Here is a 16,853-nt window from a genome sequence, read left to right on the forward strand (position 1 = left end):
CTATGAGTTAGACATTATTATTATCTCCATGTTACAGATAAAGAAACGGAGGCAGTGAAAGATTAAATAAGTTGCCTGTGGTCAAACAGATTGTCATGGGTAGACCTGGGATTTGAACCCAGGAACTACAATACCCTGACTCTCAATCGTAAAACTTAAAAAAGTCCAGCAATTGACTATTCACCAATCAAAATTCCCCACAAAACTAAAAGCTTCCAGTGGAGGGGGACCATGTTTGTTTTTCCAACGCCTGGTGTCTCACGCAGAGTTTATGCTCAATGAATGGTTGAGAGATAAGAGCTACTTAGTTTTCATATTTTTCTTAATTTTTCAATTATAAGACATGTATACAGCATTTAATGAGCTTAGAACTCAGAGTTTTAAAATATTGACTGTTCGTCTCAGTATCTTCAGGTCCTAGCACTATATCTACAAGTTATTTAATAGGTTCTCAAAAAAAGAGAATGAACCAAGAGGTTTCCTCAGTGGTCTCCATGTCTGTGATCCTACAGCTGCTTCAGTTAATAGACAAAACCTGGGGGGAAGACACAGGTGGAGATGGGCCCGCCTAACTGACCCACATGTGACTAACCAACCAACGCTCAAAGCCAATCCCTCAGTTTTCTTTCCACATAGGAAAAAAAAATGGTGTGCTAGCAATAATCACTTCTGCCCATCTTCCCCTCAAGCTGCGATAAAATTAGATCTTTGTATTGTTACTTTTTTAAATTTACTACATATTGCTCACCTACTTAGGAAAAAAAGTAAGATCTGAGATATCAGAATAGGTGATAGATAAATAAAGCCCATTTAAAAATAAAATCAGAGGGGACTGGAGATTATATGAAGAGAAAAGGCTGACAACACTGTAGGCCTCTCTGTCCGAAGCTAAAAATAAATCTGATGTGGTCATATCCTCTTCTTTAGATCTTCTTCAGCGCCTGCTTGTCCCTTGTGGTTCTTAGAACCTTCCACTGCTAAGGTGTAGTAGATGAACTTGTCTGATCTCTTCTATAAGATCAGAAGGCCTACAGCGGTGGGACTGTGTCTTGTCTGTTTCCGCATTCACCAGCATGTAGCACTTGGCCTTGTGCATCTAGGTACCCAGGAACTGAGAGCTGTTAAGCTCTTCTTGGAGAGTTTCTACATTCCTGGAACGTAGCATAGTGCCTGGAAGGCAGGAGACACTTAATAAACGTCTGCTGGGTCAGTTGATTGAATTGAGCAGAACTGCCAAAATGTTGTCCATACTTTGGACTCCCCCCTACTCTGTTCTTTCAAACTAGTTCAAGAAAGCTAAGCACAGTCTGCTATACACTCCTGGGCCTGGGCTGGGCATCTAAAGTCAGGCAATGTTAGCTCCAAAACGCTCACTAGAACCAGGAAAGGTAGGTATCACTTTCTCCTTTTTTATGATGAAGAGACCAAAGCGTAAGAGGCGGAATTTTTTTCTGAAGTCATATAGATACTAAGGGACAGAACCAGGACTGGAATGGTGATCTGTCTGGATGCAAAACCTGTGTAATGTCCATTTTGCCTCACTGCCTTCTCATTCTCAGACGCATAAATATACGTGGGCACATACACATAGACATGGCCTATTAGTTCCCTTTGCCTGAAGGAAAAAGGGCTCAAAAGACATACACACCTAGAGTCAAAACCAGTCGCAATGTCCCGTGTTCCCTCATTGGTTAAATTCACTTGACAGATATGTATTGAGCTCCACCATGTGTCTGAAATTGCCAGGGAATCAGCAGTGAATGAGACAAGCAGGGAGAGAGAGCAGAGGGCCACAAACACTCTCTGTGGAGGGCCAGAAAGTAAATATTTTAGGCTATTCAGGCCAGACTGTCTCTGTCACAACTATTCAGCTCTACCCTGTAGAGCCAGAGCAGCCACTGACGATACATAAACAAATAGGTGTAGCTGTGTTCCAATAAAACTTTATTTACAAAAACATGCAGGCTCTGTCTGACACACAATGGTTTGCCAACCCATGAGATAGACAATAAATGTGGAAATGAATGGAGAGGGACAAAAAGTACAGACATAAAGGTAAGGTCCATGAAGAACATAAAACAGTGTCATAAGATAGAAAAAGAATGAGAGGCAACTTTAGATTGGGTAGCAGGGAAAGAGATGACATGGGAGGTGACCATTTGGTTTGATGGATTGACACAGAACAGCTGCTGGGCAATGAACAGAATCTGTGCAGGTCAAAACGGAGGGGCTCAGACAGAAAAAGCACAATTGGTTCGGGTGCTCTGAAGGTTGACCCCACTGACCTGCAAGGTGGCTTGACTCAGAGCGATCTGCTAGGAGAACACTGCAGAGTCTGCCTCGTCTATCATACAGCATTTTGAAACATACAAACCGGACAAGTAGGAACTATTCGAAGACTGTTCCAATTTCTTATCATCAAAACATCAAACTGTGAGGAAGCAAAAATACATGGCTCAGCCTCACTGGGGCCAATTGGATCCGCTGACAAAACTCAAATGTTCTACTGTATTCTCCACCAGAAATCCCTCTTTCAGGTCTAAAGGACCATGTATTTAGGAGATCTGAAAAGTGTTTGTGAAGCAGGTGAATACAAGACATTTCCTGGGGGAGGGGAAGTGGAGACAGGGGCCGGGGGAGACAGCCTGAAGCTCTCTGAGGAAATCAGGCACTGCTGTAACGCTCTAAACGGCTGAAGACCAGGCTAATTCCACTGCAAGAAGCTTGAAACCTTTCACTGGGAGACAGGCATACTTTCTGTTCTCCCATTATCAGAAATGCTGTCAGGCACATAGTAAGAGTTATGTAATAGGAAGCAATACTTTCCGGCCATTTCTCCATCCTCCTGTTATATAATAATCATGCCAAGATGAAGTGGCCAACGTCTAAGCCACAGAGATGCAACCCTGTCAAGTAAATTTATAGTTTATACTTCCTTTTCTTTTTTTTAGCAAGTGCTCCCTACCCCTCAGCTCCCCCTCCCTCACGCCTTGCCAACATACCAGTTTCCAAGCTGATTTTTTTCTCATTAGGTGGACCTGTTCCATTCATGAAAAAAAAGGGGTAAAGGTTGCTTTCATTCATTCATTCATTTACTCATTCAGCCGATCAGTGGACAAATAATTCTTTAATAGCCTACCATGTAAGAGATTCTGTAACAATGTGGAAAGAGAATAAGCTTCCAATCATGGACTTGTGCCTACCAGCTGGGTGACCCAGGACAAAGGACTTCAACTCTCTGAGCCTTATCTGTAAATGGGCTAAGAAAGCCAACCTAGTGGGTTTTGGGGAGAATTAGAAGTATTTGAGGTAAAGCACCTTTCCATAATTATTATTGTGCTTCTTAATATTATTGTGTATTTGGCACCAGGATTAACAAAATGAACAAGATAAAAGTCTCAGCTCTTAGAAAGTTCATATCTAGTTGGGGAAGACACTATGGTAAAAAAGGAAAGTAGCAATTGTAATTTGGTGTAAAATGTACATTTCTAAAACGAGAAGGGGTCCCTAACTCAACCTGGTCTCTTCCATATCAAGTGGGAGCAATGTCACATAAGCAATCATCGGGTCCAAAAAATAAGCACTCTTATAGCTGAATTAAAATTGGGTCCAGACCTCAGTTTGGTAGGAATTTAACATACGATGTAAAAACGGCCAATCCCAGGAATTCAAAGCTCCTTTAAAATTCAAAATTAATCAATGCAATTTATCATGTCAACAGAATAAAGGGCAAAAAACACGTGGCCAATTCAATCGGTACAGAAAAAAGCATTTGACAAATGTGAAAACCTAGTCACAATAAAAACTCTCAACAAACTAGAAATAGAAGGAAATTCCTCAAGCAGATAAAGAGCATCTATGGAAAATCTACTCTAATATCTTACATAGTAGTGAAAGACTGTTTACCTCTACATTTGGGAACAAAGTAAAGCTGTCTGCTCTCATCATTTTGTTCTAATTGAGGTCACATTGGTTTATAACACTATACAAATTTCAGACGTACATCATGTTTTGACTTCTGTATAGACTATATCACATTCACCACCAAAAGTCTAGTTTCCATCCATCACTGTACACATGTGCTCTTCTACCCTTTTTGCCCTCCCCCTACCCCTTCTCCCCAGCAACCACCAATCTGTTCTCCATATCTATTCTCACCATTTTAATCAACATTTTATAGAAGTCACAGGCAGTGCCATGAGGGAAGGAAAGAAACAAAAGGAAAACATATTGGGAAGTGAGAGGTAAAATTGTCTCTATTTACAGAAGGCCTGATCGTATGCGAAGAAAACCTTAAGGAATCTACAAAAATGAAAAGCTAGTAATTGGCACTAGCAAATGATTTTAGAAAGGTCACAGGATAAAAGGTTAGCATTAAAAGGGAAATAAGAAATTATATTTCTGTACACCAGCAAAACACAACTACAGGTGAAGTTTTAAAAATACCATTTAAAATAGTCTCTTAAACATGAAATACATAGGGATACATTTAAACTATATGTAAGATCTATAAACTCAAACCTATGATATAAAGAAGACCTAAGTAAATAGAAAAATGTGCTAAAGTTCATAGATTGAAAGTTTCAATCTTATTAAGATAGTTATTCCCCCAAAATTAATCAATAGATTCATACAATTCCAATATTAACCCTAGCAGGCTTTTCTGTTTGTAGAAATTGACAAAATGATTCTAAAACTATATGAAAATTCAAAACACCTAGAATAGTCACAGCAATCTTGAAAAAGAATACAATTGGAGAGTTTGAGAGTTATTATAAAGTTCTAGTAATCAAGAAGTGTGGTACTGTCATAAGGATAGAAATAGAAACCAAAGGAAAATAATGCGGAGTCAAGAAATTGAACTTTGAATTGGTTAATTAGTGTTTGACCAAGAAGCCATGGTAATTCAAGGGTAAAACAATATTCTTTTCAACAAATGGTGCTGGAACAATTGGATATTTATATGGGGAAAAATTACCCTCAATGTTTACCATACATCATTCACAAAAATTAATTTGAGATGGATTATAGAACTAAACAGAACACTAAAACCATAAAACGTCTAGAACATACAAGAGAAAATCTTTGTGGCATTGGGTTAGGCAAAGATTTCTTAGGAAAAGAAAAGAAACCATGAAGCATAAAGAAAAAAATTGATACTCCATCAAAATTAAAAACTTCTGCTTTTCAAAGACACTGCTGAAAAACTGAAAAGGCAAGCCTGGAAAAAAATATTCACAGCACATGTATCTGATAATGAATTTGTATTCAGAAACATATGAAGAACTTTGCAACTCAATAATAGGCAAAACAGCCTATTAAAAACTGAAAAAATAAAGGCAAACTGAACCGAAAAAATAAAGGGCAAAACATTTGAACAGACACATTTCACAAAAGAAAATATACAAATGGCCAGTAAGTACATGAAAAACTGCTGAAAGCATTAGTTATTATGGAAATACAAATTAAGATCACAATGAGACACTACTACACATCCATTAGAATGTCTAAAATTAAGAAGACTGAAAACGCTACGTGTTGCCAAGGAAGTAACTGATGTTCTCACACATTGCTGGTGAGAATGTAAAATGATGTATAATCACTTTGAAGAACCATTTGGCACTTCCCTATAAAGTTAAACATACTCTCACCATATAGCCTAACAGTTCCACTCTTAGACGTTTACCCAAGAGAAACAAAAACGTGTTCACACAAAAACTGGTGCATGAGTGTTCACATCAGCTTTATTTACAAGAGACAGAAACTGGAAAGAACCCAAATGTCCACCAACGGGCAAAGGAATCAACACAGAGTGGTAACGAAGGATGAACTACTGACACACACAACAGAATGGAACAACCTCCAAAACATTATCCAAAGCGAAAGAAGCCATACCCAAAAGAATAAACACCATATGGTGTTTTATCAATTTTCATATTTTATCAATAGGAAGAGTTAGCAAAGATAAATCTAATCTACAGTGAGGAAAAGCAGATAAGTGATAGCCTAGGGCCAGGATTGAGGCTGAAAGGGCACAAGGAAATCTTTCACAGTGATAGAAATGTCGTACATCTTGATTGACATGATGGTTATATGGGTATATATATATATTTCTCAAAAAGCATCAAACTGTACATTTAAAGTAGACGCATTTTCTTGCATCAACATTATACATTAATAAAGTTTATTTAAAGTAATTTTTAATGGGAGGGGAAGGAATCTTGGTTTGGTGGGGCATTTAACACAGGATGTACAAATTTCCAATATAATGGACTTATAGTGAATAATTGAAAGATCAATACAGAAGCCCCAAACTGGTTGAAAGTTTAACGACAAAAGAAGCCTTCTAAATAATTCCCATAACTTGAACTGAGATATTAATCAAAGTCCTATGACATCTGGGTAGATGAGAGTCCTGCCACAAGAGAGATGACACACTCACAAGAGAAATGGAAGAGAGTTTCATGGAGGGACTGTTTTCAAAGGTGTGGGCAGAGTTAGGAGAACCAGAAAAGGATGGTGGAGGATCCAAGGACTAGCAACCGTGGGAGCCATTGCCACATCAAGGCCTGAATATCACCAAAACCTGGTGAGAGTTAAACCATGGGAGAGGGGCCACTCAACAGGAGCTGCAGACTTAGCTGGTGGGAAAGAACTCCTGTCTAACCATGGCTAAATACCCTGTCTTCTCTCCTCCTCTCCCCCTCTGATCTCCTGCTAGTTCCTTCTACTGGCAAAACCCAACCAGAAGCTAGAGAGCAAGGGAGCCCAGAAGACACAGTTCCTTGATTTCAGTCTCCTGGGGCAGAGCAGGTGGAGAAGGATAGAAAGTAGATCTGGGGGCAAACCAAGATTATCCAACATAAGATCTGAGAAGCATTTCAGAATTCAGTCTGTTTATCACACTCTTGTTTTACGCCTAGCTCCATACTTGGCGCTGCAGAAGATATTTTTTATGGGAAAAACAAAAGGAGAGTACTTCGTTTTATAAAGCACTTTTCCATCCCTTGTTTATTTGATCCTCACTAAAGCCCCAAGAGAAAGGAAGGCAGGGATAAGGGTCCCCATGTTACAGATCAAGGAAGGAAGGCTCAGGGGGAGACATGCCGGCAATGGATAGAGCTCCTTGTCATGATGTCCACATGGCCTTCCTATCTCATCCATCTACTAATGAAATCACAGTGAAGAAATGAGCATCCCCCTAGTCACTCTGATGGGGATAAAGGAGCCATTCTGGAGAAAGGACAGAATGGTGAAGCATCTAATACACTCAGGCCGCCCTCTGCCCTGTGATGGTCAAAATGCTTATTCCTAAGCATATATCTGCCTACTTGACTCTCCTTCCTAACATGTGTCCCTTGCCATTTAAGGCCCTCCATGACTTGACCTCTGTTAACATCTCCAAACTCATCTCCCCTAGTGCTCTCTGGAAACCTATAAGAAGCCACAACTCACTACTCAGAGTTGCTTATGCATAACATCCCCTTTCTTTCCATCGCCTCCTTTGTTGTACGCACTGCTTTCTCATGCTCCAGACACCCCACACACAGACAACTTCTGCTTTGCCTCTTCATAGTAGCTGCCTTTTGAGACAGTAGTACTTCATTAACCTAGTTTTATCAAGAAAGAGGAATTTCAAATGAGAGGATTTTTCAAGTTAAAAAAAAAACAACTTTTAAGTATGAATTAAATATCTTAGCTATTTTGGAAGGAAAAGTGTCTCAGCTCTCTTGGCTCTGTAAATTGAGGACATTAAACCTAATCTTAGTCCTGTTCAGTGACCCTGCAAGGGTCATCATCCGTTGCACCATATTAGTGCCGTGGGAATTAGTGACCGATAGCATGCTGTTGCCCTTGCACAAAATGCTAGAAGATGGCCAATTAGAGTTTTCTCTCCTTTTTCCTAGTTGTTCTCTATCAGGGTCTCTGGACTTTTTGTAGCTTCCCTGAGCTCAATCTTGTACCGTCTTCCTCTTCACACTTTTAATTTTCTGTATCTAATCTGCTATGTCTTGGGAAACCAGATTGCCAAGTTAGAACTGTTTCTTAAGTAAGAAAAAATAAGTTCTGCACCATAGCCAGAAAGCACATTACTTTACTCCATAGGCTTTTGACACTGGCTCTGACATCTCTGAATCTCTTTTTGCGCATTTCCTTGTTCTCAGATGTTTGTCACACAGCCAATGTGGCCAGATAAGTGACCTCTAAATGAGGAAGGTCTTATCAACATCCTAGTAAATTACTGGGTGTGATCCCCCAGCAATGGCTCATTAAACTGTTCAGACTAATGTTCACATCTGCTCCCACACCTCAGGGGCACTTTCCAGAAGGTTATTCTCTCCTTTTCTGCCTTTGTAGCAAAACTGAATTATTACAGGACACACGTTGGGGAAGGAGAAATCTTGTCATCTTGAGGGAAGGAGCCATTCTTAATCAGTGTCATCCCAGCCTCTGAGATTTGCCCAGGTTTACTCTTGCTGACCAGTCTGAAAGGTACCCATTGGTCTGCATCCCCTCTCAGGCCACGGTGTTAAATGTGTCTCCCCTGGAAACAGCATAATTGGGCCTTCAGTAAAAATTATAAAGGAGTGTTGATACTAGTAATGAAGAAAGGAGCCAGAAAATCAAATTTTTTCAACATTCACTGTGCGTTAGATTCTCATTCATTTTTTCCATCTCAGTTCAAGGTTGCTCTTAGCTGAGCCTTCTCTTCTCCCATCTGGAATTAATTTTTCCTCCTATTTGCCCTGGCTGTTACCTGTAAACCCAACAAAACAACCGTGATACTTAATTAGACGCTGGTATTTACCACTCTGACCCCCCCCCCACCACTAGTCTCTGAGCCTCTTGAAGGCAAGAATTGGATATTGTTTATTATTGCATTCCCAGACCCAGAACAGTGCTCACATACAGAAGGTGTTTAATTAATGTTTAAAAGGTGGAATAGAGCATGCTTTCATAAAACTCAAGCTGCTCCCTTATTCCGTTATTTTTCCTAGGTCCAAGTCAGTCTGGAAGGGTTGGTCTCATACCCACCTCCCCTCAGAGTTTTGCACAACTTGGGGCATTCAGGACTCGAGGACTCAGGATTCAACTTGGAGTTTGGGGCATTCAGGACTCAAGTAACCTGGGTTCAAGGATAGGGTCACCATGCAACAGTTTTGCTTAAATCTTACTGTTCCATTTTATCTTTTATAGAAGACTGAATACGTTTGTCAAAATTGCAGCAATGCTTTTTTGCAAAAGAAGTTTTGAGTGCCCTCAGGCAGCCACCAAGGGGCCTGTAACTAACATCTCTCTCTCTTTATGGTCCTGGAAGGTGGCACTGCAGTGGACCATGGCTAGTAGAACTAGACCTGTCCTGGATTGGATTGGCCAATTAAAAGGATGTCTTTGGACTAATGATGCTACTTCTGCGATTTAACTGAAGGATGTAATCAGATATACGTGCATGGATGCTCACCCTAGAATTACAAACATCTATTAGCAAAAAGCTGCAAACAGCTCACAGAGCCAACAATAATCAAAGAATGTGTGATTCGTCCATAGATTAGGATACCAGGCAGCCACTAAAATTTATTGCCAAGGAATATTGACTCTCATGAGAAAATGCTCACAACACAATATCATGCAGTCAACACACATTACAGAATATATATATACACATACTTATAAACATACATGTAGGTATAGTATAGAAACTACTATGAATACATATATATTTTGGAAAGCACAGTATATGCACACACACACAAATGCACACACACACAGCAGCAGCTCAACTCTAGATGGTAGCAACTTAAGACCCCATCCGTTTAATATCAAATTTGTGTGTCAATAAGTACTACAATATTAATAATAATATATAATAACAACCAGTAATAATAATAACAACCTAATACAAGATCAGTCGTAAAGTGTGTCCCAGTTCAAGAAGCATTCAAAGTAGAGGAAAATCCATCTTCGCGTTAGAAGAGAGGAAATAAAGCCACATGATTTCACACTTAGAAAATATATTGAAGTATATAATGAAATATTTGAAAATGTTACTGACGGTTGTCTCTGAATTGTTTCTACTTTTTGACGCTCTACAAAATTTTCTGAATGAATATTATCTCTTCCTTCAAGATGCTCAGAGTCTGGTAGAGGAAGACAGACGCATAAATCAATGTTAGGAAGGATTGCAAGTATGTGAGAGTCCGCAGGGTTCAAAGAATTGACAGTGGTCAGCTCTACGGGAACTGGTGAGGTTTCAAGCAAGGTCTCATCCAGGGGTGATGTTTAAGGCGAATCTTCAAAGGGGTGCAGAGGTAGATGGGCAGCCAGTTGAGGGAAGGGCATTGCACAAGGGGGAACAGCATGAATAAAAGCATGGCTTTTTCTAGGAACCGCAAATGCCCTAGGGTGTGCTCACTGACCACATATGAATACTCGTGTGGGGTGGTTAACTTTTGTAGAACTTGCAAGATCTTCTTCCCTACCACACAAAGACATTTCAAGATTTGGGTGCCATGGGTCCTAAAATTCAAATACCTAGAAGAGTGCACAGCACAAAGCAGGTACTCGAAAAACCTGTGAAATGAATGAATGAAGAAAGAAGTGTTAACTCAGGCTTGAGTTCTTCCGGTCAACTATTGTCTTTACCCCCTTCGGCTATCTTCCGCTTCTAAGAAAATCTTTCCTTGGTAGGGTTACCATTAGTTACTCTATTTCAATGTCAATGAGTTCAATTTAAATATGTAAGAGACTCTGGAAATTTTAGAGGCTTAGAGGGAATAAAAAGCTGAATTTTTATTTCTTCTCTGCTGTTTACTAGCCTTGTGACCCCAGACAAATGGCTTGAATTCTTGGAATCTTGGGGGGATTTTTGTCTGTAAAATAGAGATAATTATATCTTCCCTGCCCTTACATAATTGAGAGGATCATATTAGCTAATAAGTATTAAAGCCATTAGTGATATCTAAAATTCTATAGACCTACAAGAGATTATCACCTTATAAATTATGGGGGAAACTAAAAAGAATCAATAATTTGCCCAAGGGTGTAGGAAATGGCAAAATGAGATTCTTGATCTCTGTCCATAATAAATACTCTCACCTGGGAGCCCTCTGTTGGGGTGGAAAGGAGGGGAAAGATGCTGTACAGAGGGGTTTTGAATCCCACTGTTTTGTCTGATTCATAACTGTGCCCTCATCTGTCCTCCTCTCCATTTGACATCCCAGACAGTCATGCAACCAAGTGGTCACAAAGCTATGCATAAGTGCATTTCTTCTTCCAGGATAACAGGCGTTTGTGTGGGGAGAACAGCCAGGCCAGGCTTGGAAGCCCAAAACCAATGCAGGTTTGCATGGCCCAACACCCCTCATTGTGATTAACTCTTCCTTCATGGGCCAGGACGTGAGCATTCATCTTTTTGGGTTCTTCAACTATTAGTGCCCAGGACTCTTCTCAGGCCATATATCATGGCACCAGAGGCAGGAGGTGCAGACAAAAGTGGTCACTTGTGTTGATGTGGTGTGAAGAGGATGATTAATGAAAGTCACACATGGCCGCCCAGCTTCTGACTTACCTAAGCTCACTAAAGTCGCTGACTTCACTGTTTTTCATGAGCCATCTTTCCCACCCCTTTCTCCCTCGCTGCTTTCAATAATAGCTTCAGCTTTGGGAGTCTTATTTTGAAAGGGTGGAAGGGAAAACATTCATTGTAGTCACTGAAATCACCCCAGTGTTTCTGACAAGGCTGCGAGCTCGACTTTGATTCTCTGATTCCTGCTGCTTTTGTTGAATTTGAAATTCATTCACTCATTCAACAAATATTCATGAGGACCTCTTTTAGGTGCTTGGGATTCATCAGCAAGCAAAACCAACAAAGTAATTCTTGCCCTGGTGAAGCTTACATTCTTGTAATGGAAGATTGGTATTTATAAGTCAATTGTAAAGCATGCTAGGAGGTCATAAGTGCTGTGGGAAAAAAGAGCAGAGAAGGGGAGATAAGTACTAGGGTTAGGGGTCAGTTTCAATTTTAATTGGAGAGTCAAAGTAAGCCTCATTGATAAGATGATGTTTGAGCAAAACTTAAAAAGAGATATGGGGGTCAACCAAACAGATAACTGAGGAGAGAATGCTCTAAGGAGTGGGAACAGCCACGGCAAAAGCCCAAAGGTAGAAACATGTCTGGCTTTCTTGAAGAACAGCAAGGAAGCTAGGGTGGCTGGGGAGGCATGTGTAAGGAGTAAATAGAACAGGAATGAGATCAGAGAGATCGGGTCACGTACAGCCTTGTAGGACATTATTGGGGTACCGGCTTTTTCTCTGTGTGACATGGGAAGTCATTGGCAGGTTTTGACCTAATTTATGCTTTAAGAGAGTCACCCTAGCTGTGATTTGAGAATAAACAAAGGATTGTCAAGGGAGAGGCAGGGAGACCACTCCAGAAGCTATGATAGTCATCCAGGTGAGAAAGGTTCCAATTGTGACCTGAGTGTTAATGGTGGAGGGTTGAGAAATGACCAAATCCTTAATATACCATATCTCATTGGATTTAAGATGCCAGTTTGTGGGACACGTTCCTAATTTGGAGATACATAATCTGTATCTCAGTATCAAGTAAATAAGGTATTTCAAAGTTGAACTAAAGAGTTTCTGGCAGATCTGAAGTGGGGATGAGAGACAAAGAGGAGTTAAGGATGTCACCAAAGGCTTGGGCCTGAACAGCTGGAGGATGGAGCTGCCCTCAGCTGAGAGGAGGAAGACCACAGGAGAAGCAAGTTGGGAGGGGTGGGTGAGGTGTAGATCAGGAGTCCAGTTTGGGACATGTTGAGTTTAGGCGTCTATTAAAAGTACAAGTGAGAATCCCCTATAGGCAGCTGAATTTACAAGTTCAGGAGAGAGGTTTAGACCAGAGATACAAATTTGAGAGTCATGGGATATAAATAATAATTGAAGCCAAAAGGCTGAATAAGATCACCAAGGAAGGAGTGTAAATGGAAAAAAAAGGTCTCAAGTATGGAGCCCTGGACCTCTGGGCTAGGGGTCTGGGCAGAAAAAAGAAACCAGCAAAAGAGACTGAGAAGGAGTAACCAGAGAGATGAGATGAAATAACAGAAATGATTGAAAATGGCCGCGAGTTCTGCGCTGGTTTGGCAAGGGGCCCGGGGGGGGGGGGGGGGGGGGGGGGCGGCGGCGAATAACCTACTTAAATGCTTCTAAAGTAAATACAACAAAAATGGCTCATATTTGAGCTCAGTCAACAACAAGAGGTGAACAGCCAGAATGTGCTTAGGGTAAGAGTATCTACAGCAAGGAAATGGTAAAAAACGAAAAGAATTAGAGCAGAGATGAAAAGATAAAGTAACCAGTGTAAATTAGTAGTGTAGTTATCACACTACTTATTTAATGTATTTCTTCACGAGCTCCCTTGTTCTGGGAAAGATTTAAGGTGGTTTATGAGAAATCAGCTTGTTTGCATTGAATATTTTTAACCTTGCAAAGCAATTTTTTCTCCCATTCTAATGTTCTCCCCATCATTTATTTGGCCTGTATTGTCTCACATTCATTCATTGATGCATTCATGCCACAAATACTTATTGACAACACTGTGAGCCAGTGTACCAAGTGCTGGGTCTAGACGGTTGAATTCAAGACACATGGTTCCAACCCCCTTTTCCACCTTGAAACCAAGCCAGACACAAGACCAGGCATTTCACAAACTCATTCTCAGGCACTCATAAAACCCTGTTTTTAAATCCACAAAATGCAGAGAAGAAACCCAACACACACAAGCTATGGGTAACCAGACCAGCAGGTACCAAAACCTCCCATGCTAGGTCAGGGTCTACACTGCCACTGAAGTCGTTTGTCCTTTCTGAGGTAGGCAGGGAAAGTAGGAAGTGGCCAACAGCAATGACAACCAACACATGCATGCCTTTCATGTTTAAAATCAATTTTCATATCTTGCACATAAGTTCAACTCTATGACAGCAGCGGGAGGTGAGTACTGTTGTCATCCCGGCTTGGATGAGGAACCAAAGGCTCCAGGGCGGTGAAGTGGTTTCTCCGGGGCATCGCCAGAGGTGGTTCAGCTGGAACTCAAGCCCATCTTCAGATGGTTTGTAGCCAGAGGTGGGTTGTGTGCTTGGGGGAAGCTCCAAACGGATCAATGGTAAAGGGCCTGACTCAAAACGAGAGCAGTAGGCAACTGATGGGCCACGAAAGAGCTGCGAGGAGACAAGGCTCCCAGCAGCGCCAGGGAGCAGGCACTGACAGACAGATAGGGAGGAGCATGGTACATCCCAAAGAGGGTTTCAAGGGGAAGCCCAAAGCTGGTACTGCTGTCAAGAGGGAGGCCAAGGAAACTTCTCAGCACCTAGGTGACAGGCACAGCAGACAGAATGCAACAGACCTGGATATTAGGCTGACCAACTGTCCCAGCTAGCCCAGGACTGAGGTGGCTGCTGGGCCATGGGGCTTTCAGTCTTAAAACCAGGAAAGTCCTGGGCAAACCGAGTTGAATTGGGCGCCTGGGTTAGAATTCCAGCCCTGGTGCTTTCTAGCCTTGTGAACCTCGGGCAAACGACTTCCCCTCTTCTGCTCCTCCTCCCCACTAAAGTGGGTGTAAGAATGGGAGCCTGGCAAGTTTATCATGAGATTTAAACGAAAGAAGCGAAAAATCCCTAACATACCATCTGGCGCTTGGAAGGCATTCAATTAACGGCAGCTGTGATGATGATGATGATGATGTTATGAAAATGAGATTTTCAACTCTACTTTCTCCCCATTCCTGAAGCTGAAATGCGGTCTTCAGCATCCTCCCAGAAGCGATTCTCCTAGGAGCTGGGTTTGGCGCCAGCTGTTACAGATCTTCATAAACACCATAAACTTTGAGAAGCTGAGGCAGCAGTACACAAGGAGGAAGTGAAAACCCAGCTGTGGGCTCCTCGGTCCTCTGGCTGCTCCTTACAAGTTTCTGTAACTTCTAAGATAAAGCGTATCCTAGATCAACTTCACCACTGGAAAAGTTTATCATACCAGATCGACCCTGGGAAAAACAGAGAAGCCGAACAAGTTTCCTCATGACAGCCCAAATACCAAGCTCTCGGGGCCTTCCCCTGCCTCTGTTTACCCAAGACTGTGCCCCATCCTCTTGCCTGCCCAGCACCTTCCCCCAAGGACTGAAAGGGGTCTTTGGCTAATCTGATAACATCACAGTAACACACCCCTGGCATACAAGTTCTGAGTATCCCGTCCATGAATATTATTTTAATTTCCAGGAGTATTTGAGCCATTAATCCACAGCTCTGTTATAAACAGAAAACTCAGGCCCTGTAGAGAAAACCACCCTCTCACTCTCGAGTGAAAGTCCTTGCTTTGAAGATCTTCCTTACACTGTACCCTATTTTTTCTTTGGGCCTGGACTATCATCATGTTTATGGCATCGTAATATAACAATCTGTCCAGTGCTGGCAGAACCCTTGGAATGTGGGAGGCATCTTCAGACTTCATCCATGGAGAGAGAATATAGTATAGCAGTTAAGAACACTGCTGCCAGGGGCCGGCCCAGTGGCGCAGCAGTTAAGTTCGCATATTCTGCTTCGGCGGCCCGGGGTTCGCCTGTTTGGATCTGAGGTGCAGACATGGCACCGTTTGGCAAGCCATGCTGTGGCAGGCATCCCACATATAAAGTAGAGGAAGATGGGCACAGATGTTAGCTCAGGGCCAGTCTTCCTCAGCAAAAAGAGGAAGATTGGCAGCAGATGTTAGCTCAGGGCTCATCTTCCTTAAAAAAAAATAAATTAAAATTAAAAAAAAAAGAACTCTGCTGCCAGCTGCCCATGAGTATGAGGTTTCTTACTGGGGTGAGGAAAAATGTTCTAAATTGACTATGGTGATGTTTGCATATCTCTGTCAAATATACTAAAAACCATTGAATTGTATACCTTAAATGGACGAATTGTAGAGTCTGTGAATTGTATCTTGATAAAGCTGTTTTTAAAAAGAAAAAAGGCAAGAACACTACTGCCTGCCTTTGATTCCCAGCTTCACTACTTACTGAGGGATCTGGAGCAAGTTACATAATTTCTCTGTGCCTCAGTTTCTTCACCTCTAAATTGGGTTAAAGCAATACCAACCTCAAAGGATGGTTGTGAGGAATTAAATTGATGATTATTTTTAAAGTAAAGAGAACAGTTCCTGGAACATAGAAAGGAATATGTACAGGCAATTATTTATTTTTCATCTCTGCATTACCAGAACACGGTTAAGTGCCTGACACACAGTCAGTACATGATGAAGATTTATCAAATGTATAACCTGACAAGTACCTACAGGAATCCAGTGTGGCACATGTCGGCCCATATGCTTTAATCAACAAAAAGAGGCCTGGACTAAGGGGTCACATGACTTGAGTTCGAGTTCTGATCACCACCTTAGAGCAGGGTGACTTTGACCAAATCACTTTCCCATCTACCCTGAGATTCAGCTCCCTCATCCAACAAATGAAGCTGAAAATTTTGTTTCCACCAACATTAAAGGGCTGTTTCAAAGATGAAATGAGGTCAGGTATATGGATGCCCTTTAAAACTATAAAATAACGTACAAATTTAAGTCCCTCCCAGAAATTGGTTTTGCCTTAAAAATGGCCCAGATTTCTCTCTTTTTGCCTTAAAAATGATCCAGATTTCTCTCTTACCCCAAAAGTCCTATTATGCATGCCCAGGTTCCCTGACTTATTCACCATTGCAGGAACATGTGCCTAATGTCAGACACAGCAAGGTCTTACCCCAGCGAGAGAGGAGAGATATAACGGGGCTCTGAGCCCCAGCATGGTCCTATGGGCAGAGCCCTAGGTGGGCTGT

The 16,853-nt window shown here is 41.5% G+C and overlaps 1 long non-coding RNA gene across 2 annotated transcripts in view; it reads right to left on the reverse strand.

Moving 5' to 3' along the window:
- The window catches only part of LOC111775034 (uncharacterized), a 130,184-nt gene extending 113,331 nt beyond the window's left edge, over nt 1-16,853 (reverse strand). Inside the window, exons 1-3 of one of the 2 annotated variants that reach the window (XR_002810507.2) lie at nt 16,688-16,851; nt 14,682-15,037; nt 8,076-8,758 (exon numbers count right to left, since the gene is read on the reverse strand). This is a non-coding gene — a long non-coding RNA (uncharacterized lncRNA). Of the gene's footprint in view, nt 1-8,075; nt 8,759-14,681; nt 15,038-16,687 lie in introns of those variants that run through there. The other variant, XR_002810505.2, reaches the window with a different exon arrangement.

The sequence above is a fragment of the Equus caballus genome, chromosome 9 (assembly GCF_041296265.1).
Source record: "Equus caballus isolate H_3958 breed thoroughbred chromosome 9, TB-T2T, whole genome shotgun sequence".
Classification (NCBI taxonomy): Eukaryota; Metazoa; Chordata; class Mammalia; order Perissodactyla; family Equidae; genus Equus; species Equus caballus.